The following is an 8,520-nucleotide window of genomic DNA, read 5'->3' as shown; positions in this document are numbered from 1 at the left end:
CTGTTGCGCTATTTTCTGGAATGTCTGCTGTACGCGCACTTGCTCCTTTTTTTTGCTCCTCTTATTTATTTATTTATTTATTTATTTATTTATTTGTTGTGTTATTTATTCATTATTTATTCAGCACGCTTTTGTTATACCTGTTTACTTCCTCCTTTTTTTGCTCCTCTTATTTATTTATTTATTTATTTATTTATTTATTTATTTATTTATTTATTTATTTATTTATTTATTTATTTATTGTGTTATTTATTCATTATTTATTCAGCACGCTGTTGTTATACTTGTTTACTTGTTTGTCTGTTGTGGGCCATGTCTTGTCACCGTGGGATAGGGGGGAACGAAATTTTGGTTTCTTTGTGTGTTTTTGGCATGTGGAGAAATTGACAATAAAGCTGACTTTGACTTTGACTTTGACTTTGACTTTACTTTACTTCACCCGAAGTAAAGCGATGGATGCGCAGAAGTTGCTTAAAACGGCAACATTAAAATATCTGACTGACGCATGACTGCTCTGCGACCTACAGCGACAACCGCATAGTGAAGTTTGCTGACGACACGACTCTGGTGGGTCTCATCACGAAGGGCGACGAGACTCGGTACAGGTCGGAAGTTGACCTTCTGACCACGTGGTGCAGGGACAACAACCTCCTGCTGAACGTCAATAAGACCAAGGAAATCATTGTTGACTTCCGGAAGGGTCACACAACACACCTGCCGCTGATCATCGACGGTGCTGTGGTGGAGAGGGTGAGCAGCACCAAGTTCCTGGGGGTGCACATCAGTGAGGACCTCTCCTGGTCCGCAAACACCTCGTCTCTGCCAAAGAAAGCTCAGCGCCGCCTGTACTCCCTGCGGAAGCTCAGGCGTGCATGTGCTCCTCGGGCAGTCCTGTCTACATTCTACCGTGGCACCATTGAGAGCGTCCTCACCAGTTGCATCGCTGTCTGGGGTGGTAACTGCACTGAACAGAACTTGAAGGCCCTGCAGCGCATAGTGAATACGGCTGGTAAGATTATTGGTGCTTCGCTCCCCTCCCTGAAGGACATTTACACCTCCCATCTCGCCCGCAAGGCAACCTCGATTGCCAGTGATGTGAGTCACCCGGCTCACTCTTTGTTTGACCTTCTGCCCTCTGGGAAGAGGTACAGGAGCCTGCGCTCCCGCACCACCAGACTCGCCAACAGCTTCTTTCTCCAGGCTGTTAGGGCCCTGAACTCGCTACCCCCTTCTGCGTAGCGTGCGGCACTGTTGCGCTATTTTCGGGAATGTCTGCTGTACGCGCACTTGCTCCTTTTTTTTTTTTTTCTGCTCCTCTTATTTATTTACTTATTGTTGTGTTATTTATTCATTATTTATTCAGCACGCTTTTGTTGTACTTGTTTACTTGTTTGTCTGTTGTGAGCCATGTCTTGTCACCGTGGGATAGGGGGGAACGAAATTTCGGTTTCTTTGTGTGTCTTTGGCATGTAGAGAAATTGACAATAAAGCTGACTTTGACTTTGACTTCTTCAAGACCTAAGATGCCAGGAATAACGAAGGACAACGCAGATGACTATTGTTTCATGGAGGTGACGACGCAGGCAAAACGCAGACCAGGCTCCACGCCGGCAACATCAAGTAAGTTGGTGAAGGAGAGGCAAGCTAAGACTTCTGAGGAGAAAAAGGATGACCAAGCTACCAACAATGATATTCTTGAAGCGATACTTGTGTTAGAGATTTTCTCACTCAAACAATATTTTGCAAGAACCACACGGGAGACAAGCAAGTTCTTTTGGACACCTGCAGGTGGAGAGTTCACTCGCTCCAGAATGAAGTCTGAACCCTCGTTCCTGCGAGGGGATATTTATTAAGAGAAACAGAGTGGGGGTTTGGGTAAACTGGCTAAAGCCCTTGTCCTCTAGTCTAAACATGTCAGGGGATGTTTTATGACCTTGTGATAAGGAGGACAAGGTAAGGTGTTTATTACCTGTTGCATTCCAACATAATCCTATGATAAAGATAACCTGGAAAACCCTAACAACTTGTGTTGGGACAACGTATGGCTGGGCTTGAGTTGCAATTAAACGATATCAGAGAACAAAATAGGCAGAACGCCGCCATGATTGCCAACTTAACTAAGACCGTGCAAGTCAACTCGGAGGAAATAGATGGACTAAAGAAGAGAGTGGTGGCATTCAAGAATGAGAATACCAGTGTGCTGAACAAAAACAAAGAATTGAAGAACAAACTATTTGAACAACAACACGATAGCATAAGGTCATGTCTTCGAGTGAGAGGTATTAAGGAAACGAGGGATGAAAATCTCCAGGAGATTGTGGTTTGAATACTGAACAGAATTGTTCCAGAGCTCACAGTGAAAATGGACCTTGCGGTAGATGTGGTTCACAGGCTGGGGAAAAGAGAAGACAACCGCACAAGGCAAGCTGTTATCCTGTTTGCACAGAGACATGTAATACATGAGGTGTGGCGGAGAACTAAAGATTCTGGAATTTGCAAATCAGAAGGCATACGCTTTGCAGAGATGTTACTGAAAGAAGACTTGTAGGAGTGAAAACGACAGTGGTCGCTGGTAGAGCAAGCAAGAAGAGCTGGGAAACGGGCCTACTTTCGAGGCCCCGAAGCTTACATAGAAGGAGAAGGTGTTGCAGTAGATGTTGTTTACAGGGTGGGGAAAAGAGAAGACATCCCCCATCCCGGCAGCAAGATGGAAGCTCTTGTGGTGTCTTTTGCATTGAAAGTATGAATTTGCTTTAAAGACTAGATTCACCAAACTCATATCACCCAATTATGCAAAAACCTGATTAATAATGCACCTAGCCTTTATGTCTATTCATATGCAAATGAGTTAGGGGGTCATAACATTTTATGATCCATTGATGTTAAGATTTATGGCGTTTTTTTATTGGGGGTCATAAATTCTTTAGTCCTTTTATGTTAAGATTTATGGTAGTTTTTATTGGGGGTTATAAATTCTTTAGTCCTTTTATGTTAAGATTTATGGTATTTTTTATTTGAGGGGTTATAAAATCTTATGATCCATTGATGTTAAGATTTATGACGTTTTTTATTTAGGGTGGGGCGGGGGTTGGGGGCATCAAGATGGCGCCAGTTGTGACGGCACCATCTTTGACTGTCGACATTTTGGTTTGCTGGCGCCATTTTTAGATGTGGATATGTATGGGCATGTCTTTGTATGAATCAAAACAGGTGCAGCATCTGAGCTACCTTTGCTACCAGCCCGTACGTGTGGGATTGAAGGGGCCCGTTTTGTTGAGAAGGCGAAGGGGAGGGGTGTTTTACCAGCCCGTACGTGTGGGATTGAAAGGGCCCGTTTTGTTGAGAAGGTGAAGGGGAGGGGTGTTTTGTGTCAGCGTGGGGGGTCATGAGAATCGTCATTGGTGTCAAACTTGTCTGGAAGAGAGTCGCATGTAATTTGTGAAACAATAGTTGAGCCAAAGCTATCTGAAAGAGAGAGAGACGCATATAATTTGGCAAACATTAGTTTAGAGGATCAAGGGGGTTTTGTTGAGAAAATATCTCGTCATTATTGGTGTCAAACTTGTCTGTAATGTAATTTGATAAACAATAGTGGCGCCGGTATTATTGGTGCCAAAGCTATCTGAAAGAGAGAGAGACGCATATAATTTGGCAAACATTAGTTTAGAGGATCAAGGGGGGGGGGGTTGTTGAGAAAATCATTGAAGTATCGTCAGCATGATGCCAAAGGTATCTGAAAGATGAGGGAGATAGACGAAGGCCTCTGTTTTTATGAAGGCTGAAGTTTAAAACATATCCTGATTAAAAAAAAAAAAAAAAAAAAAAACACGTGATACACAGAGGTGTGGTTTGAGAGAGGGGGCTGGACCTGCTGTTCATATAATGCGTCAGAGTATTATTGTGCTGCTACTTCATAGAAAAGAGCTAAGCTAAAGCTGTGGTGTTAAACTGCAAACCTGAAGCTCAAATCATGATAGCAGAAATGCCGGTCAGTATCCATCTTTGCCGTAAAGGCCCTGATGGTTTGCTAGATGCCCCTAGGAAGAAACAAATGTATCTAAGGCGTATGCAGCAAAGGCCTACAGAAAAACTTGAGCGGAGCTGGCATCTAACACCAGAGACTCTATGGGGATTTAAAATTTTTTACGAGACTGGTGAGTTGTCTTTCTTTATGAGAAACCAAGAGAGTTCTGGATCAAACAACAGCAACTATGAGCAAGCCGGTGCGTATGGTACGCTGAACTCAAATGACTGGGGTGTTTTAAATCAACTCCTGCCAGAGGTTTTGACTGAATTTGTCAAGGAATACGGGTTAAAAGGTGAGCTGAATGCAACTTGGATTTCAAAAATCGCAGCCAGCGGAAGATGTTTTTTCCGGCTGAAAGTTTCTCCTCAAACTGTTGATGGGGCAGAAGATGGAGAGCTAATCGATCTAATGTTTCTAAAACTTGAAGTGTTTAACAGCGAATGTGGACTTTTCCAGACAATATTGAATATACCATTGACAGAGTGGTATGAAAGGATGCAAGCATATGGTGAGAGTATTATGTTTTTTTTTCTATCAAGCCGTGTCTGGACAAACATCGTCGGACTGAAACGTAAACTGGCTTTAGATTAACCCTTACTAAAAAATTAACTTTAAACTACCCACCCCTGGCCCTCCTCAGCACACAAAACTGTGTTCCTCCTACACCCCTCCTAGCACCCCTCTTTTTCTGACCTGCAAACACAGAAAGGTGGGGTTGTAGTCATTAGCATAACTATCTAAAATGTATAAGAGCGGACTTGCAGACGCCTCTTTCACACACGCACGCACAATAGAGAAAGAAGATGGCTCAAAAAATGCTTGCCAGAAGACTTTTACCACGTTTTGTACTGCAGGAAATGGGGTCAAAATACTAAAAGTCCTGCCTAGCTACAAAAACAGATATGCTCAAACCTCATTGAATAAAGTACATAAGCAGACAAGTATATTCACATCTTAAATAAATAAAAGAAACATTTTAAGCATATAATTATACCTACACACCAAATCAATAAAGAAGACATAACTAGACATTTTTGATAAGTGGTGATGAGAAAGGTTTTTATAACTTTATGATCTGATATATTTCTGAGCACTTTGAAATAACAAATGACTTTTGATATATTGCCTAAATAGCTTAATGACCCTTAAGGAACTGTGTAATGCATGCCTGATGTTTTTTCTCTGAATCATGGACACGACCAGAGTCGTCTTGACCATTCAGTACTTGATTGTATCTTATGTTTTGACTAATGCTAGACGCCAGTTTTTGATTACTACTGAACTTACTGCACAGAGGGAAATAGTTTGCCTAACAAAGAAAAGATACGGTTGGAAGCATGATTAAACTAAGAATAAGCAAAGACATGATGTATCAAAAGAACAGCAATAGATTAATGAAGATCACAGCCAAAAGCTAACATAATTTCGTACAAAATGACAAAATTAAAAGAATCCAGCAGTACGACAGTGTATGTCTAAGATTGGAGAAGAATGTTCACAGGAAGGTCACGTGGAGATAAAACCAGCAGATGCCAGAAGGAGCCACCCAAAGACTCGGCCAAAGATGATCGCCAAGGCCGAAAGACGGGATGGAAGACAACAGCCCCCCTCCACACACACACACCAACAGCCCCCCACCTCCACACCGAATCGCCCATAATCAGCACCACTCCCATGCAAGCAGACTCTGCTTCGAACTTGCCCCACCCCGAAGACTCATCGCCCATCAATCCCGGCCCACAATGTGCTACTGAATATAAAACTGATCTAACAACCTTGGACTTTGCCTTTTCTGAATGGAAACTTTCCGCTCTTGAAGGGCCCAGCGCTGTATTGTATTTTCCTGAAAACAGAGCTTTTTGAACAAGAATTGTGATTGAACTCAACCAATCTGTGTAAGTCTAATTTCTGCTTCAGTGTCTTTGCATTTTCCTAAATCTGAAGAAATCAAACGAGCACGCAGTGAGTAAATTGGATAACAGGTGATTGGCAAAGGCTTTTGCCGTGAGGCGCAGATAACGCGCTCCCTAAATTGTGGACAGAATCCAGCAGTACCTATGGGCAATGAGCTGGGCATCACATTCTGGTCCAGCCCTGACAACTCTGATGCAGAGTCAGATGATGCTGATGCGGACACAGCTTTCATAGCGTCACCACGGTCAAGCACGACGGCTGAACAACCGGAACCAACGACAGCGACAGGGCTGGAAAGGTTTGAGATTCTTCCACTGCCTACACCCGACCCGAGCGAATGTATGTCACCGATCTGCCTCGACGATCTGCAACCCAATTCTCTCTATGGAGCTTTGTCATCAACTTTTGACGAGTTTGAAACCCCTGAAACCTCAGGGTACAACCTAGCAAGCACGACGGGGCAGCAGGAGCAGCAGCAGCAGAGGCCGCAACAGCATAAACCATGGTCCTCGGCACGAGCCATCGAATTGTTTGATGGTGCCTGCGCACGCTATCCTGAAAATGGCATGGATTTGGCCTGTTTGTCTGCTGCTGACATTAGAGTCATGCTCAAAGAGGCAGAGGTGCCCGGTGATTTTGAGGAGGCTGATGACACGATCGTTGACAACTACCCTCCGCTGGCCCTTGAGTTTGGTGTCGTTCCTCCGGTGACCTCGACGCCTGGGAAAATAACACACAACAGGGCTCAGAATATAATATGAGGGTCGAGCCGGTTAAATGGTTGATTATTGAAGATTATACACGCCTCAAACTTATGGTGGCTCAACCTTTGTATGATGCCTTAATGAAGCATGGTAAATTTAAGTGTGACGGATGTGCTCTTGATGATCTCAGCCAGATGCATCATACATGCCTGTATGTTGAGGATCGAAACTTTTATTTCTATGTGAATTACGAAGCAGTGACGGCTGAGTTGTGCAATGCTGACTTCCTCCACACGTTGTCGACAATGCTTTTCTATTTTAAAACCTCGGCATCTCTTATAAACATTCGCAATTCTGTTTCTGCCATTCTACATGACCTAGCTCACGAGTGCAAGATCTTTACGAGGCTCCGTGCGATAAAACAAGAAGCGCGTGACGCTGTGCTGAGTAGCAACAAAGTCGCTCTATTATTTACAACGTTTGGAAAGACACAATGGGAGGTTTTGTGAAGAAAATGTGGGGCCAACTGATGACTTTTCTAACAGTACTTCTAGATTTAACAGGGGGGCAGCTAAAGAAGTTTAAAACTCTAATAGGGTCCAAAGTAACACCATCTATGTTATCTTCATTCATGCGTTATGTTAAACCTTAGATTTATAGAAAGACATTTTTTACCATGTTTTTATTTTTACCATGTTTTATACTTGTTTCTGTTTATTAGTAATGTTTTTTAAGAACTAGTTTGACTTTTTTCTGTAATAAGCTATTGTGACCGGAAAAGCGACTGTTTCTCTATGTTTATTCAATTTAAAATCACAAGATCATACCTGCTTGTTTTATTAACAGCATCACACTCTGATATCCAACAGAACTTACCTAACAATGGGTGGCGATAGGTGTCTTCAGAGACTCTATTATTGTGCTAAGAATCCAGCTAGTTTTGGTGGGGAGAGACGTCTACATAGAACAGCGGGTGTTAGCTGTAAAAACACTAACATCAAAAACACATTTTTTATCCGATCAAGATGCTTACACTTTACACAAACCAGCCAGAATAACTTTTCCTAGAAATAAAGTTTTTGTTCGAGGTCCTATGGGACAATTCCAAGCAGATTTATGCGATATGCAACCACTAGCACGCTACAACGATGGATATAAATATTTACTAACCGTAATCAATATCTTCTCGAAACGTGCATATGTACGCGTTTTGAAAGCTAAAACAGGTACGCAGGTCACCAAAGCATTTGAAGATATCCTATCAGTTAGCGGTTCACCATTACGCCTTCAAACAGATAAAGGGGCGGAGTTTTTTAACAAACATTTCCAGAAATTAATGAAAAAGTACAATATTACACATTTTTCCACCGCCTCTGACACCAAAGCGCAAACGATCGAAAGATTTAACTGGACTCTAAAATCACGAATGTGGCGCTATTTCACAGCTAAGAATACACAACGATACGTGGATGTAATTCAGGATTGTATTGTCAGTTATAACGACAGTTTTCACAGCAGTATAAAAATGACACCGAACGCCGTAAATGAAGAGAATAAGGATATCGTCTTCACCAACCTTTACGCCAAAAATCCTTTCCGACGGGGGGACAAGTTCCAGTTCGCACCGGGTGAAACTGTGAGAATTTCCAAAATAAAAGGCAATTTTGAAAAAGGTTATTTACAAAGTTACACGGATGAAATTTTCAGAATAAGACAACGTCTCCACCGCGTTCCTCCCGTCTATAAAATATCGGACTTGGATGGTATGCCTGTAGAAGGCAGCTTTTATGAAGCGGAATTACAAAAAGTAAAAATAAAAAAATAAAAAATTTTCGCATACAGAAAATTCTTAAATCACGCACCGTGTCAGGCAAA

General features: G+C 42.3%; 1 long non-coding RNA gene across 1 annotated transcript; it reads left to right on the top strand.

Moving 5' to 3' along the window:
* Positions 1–3,741: 3,741 nt before the first annotated feature.
* Positions 3,742–6,052, top strand: LOC148400116 (uncharacterized). Its single transcript, XR_015857721.1, has 3 exons — positions 3,742–4,319; positions 4,484–4,535; positions 5,529–6,052. It is a non-coding gene; the product is annotated as an uncharacterized LOC148400116 (long non-coding RNA).
* The last annotated feature ends 2,468 nt before the right edge of the window (positions 6,053–8,520 follow it).

The sequence above is a fragment of the Syngnathus floridae genome, chromosome 3 (assembly GCF_059516105.1).
Source record: "Syngnathus floridae isolate MCC-2025c chromosome 3, RoL_Sflo_1.0, whole genome shotgun sequence".
NCBI classification, from domain to species: Eukaryota; Metazoa; Chordata; class Actinopteri; order Syngnathiformes; family Syngnathidae; genus Syngnathus; species Syngnathus floridae.
Note: the sequence above shows the minus strand (reverse complement) of the source record. Positions and strands in the feature narration are given on the sequence as shown.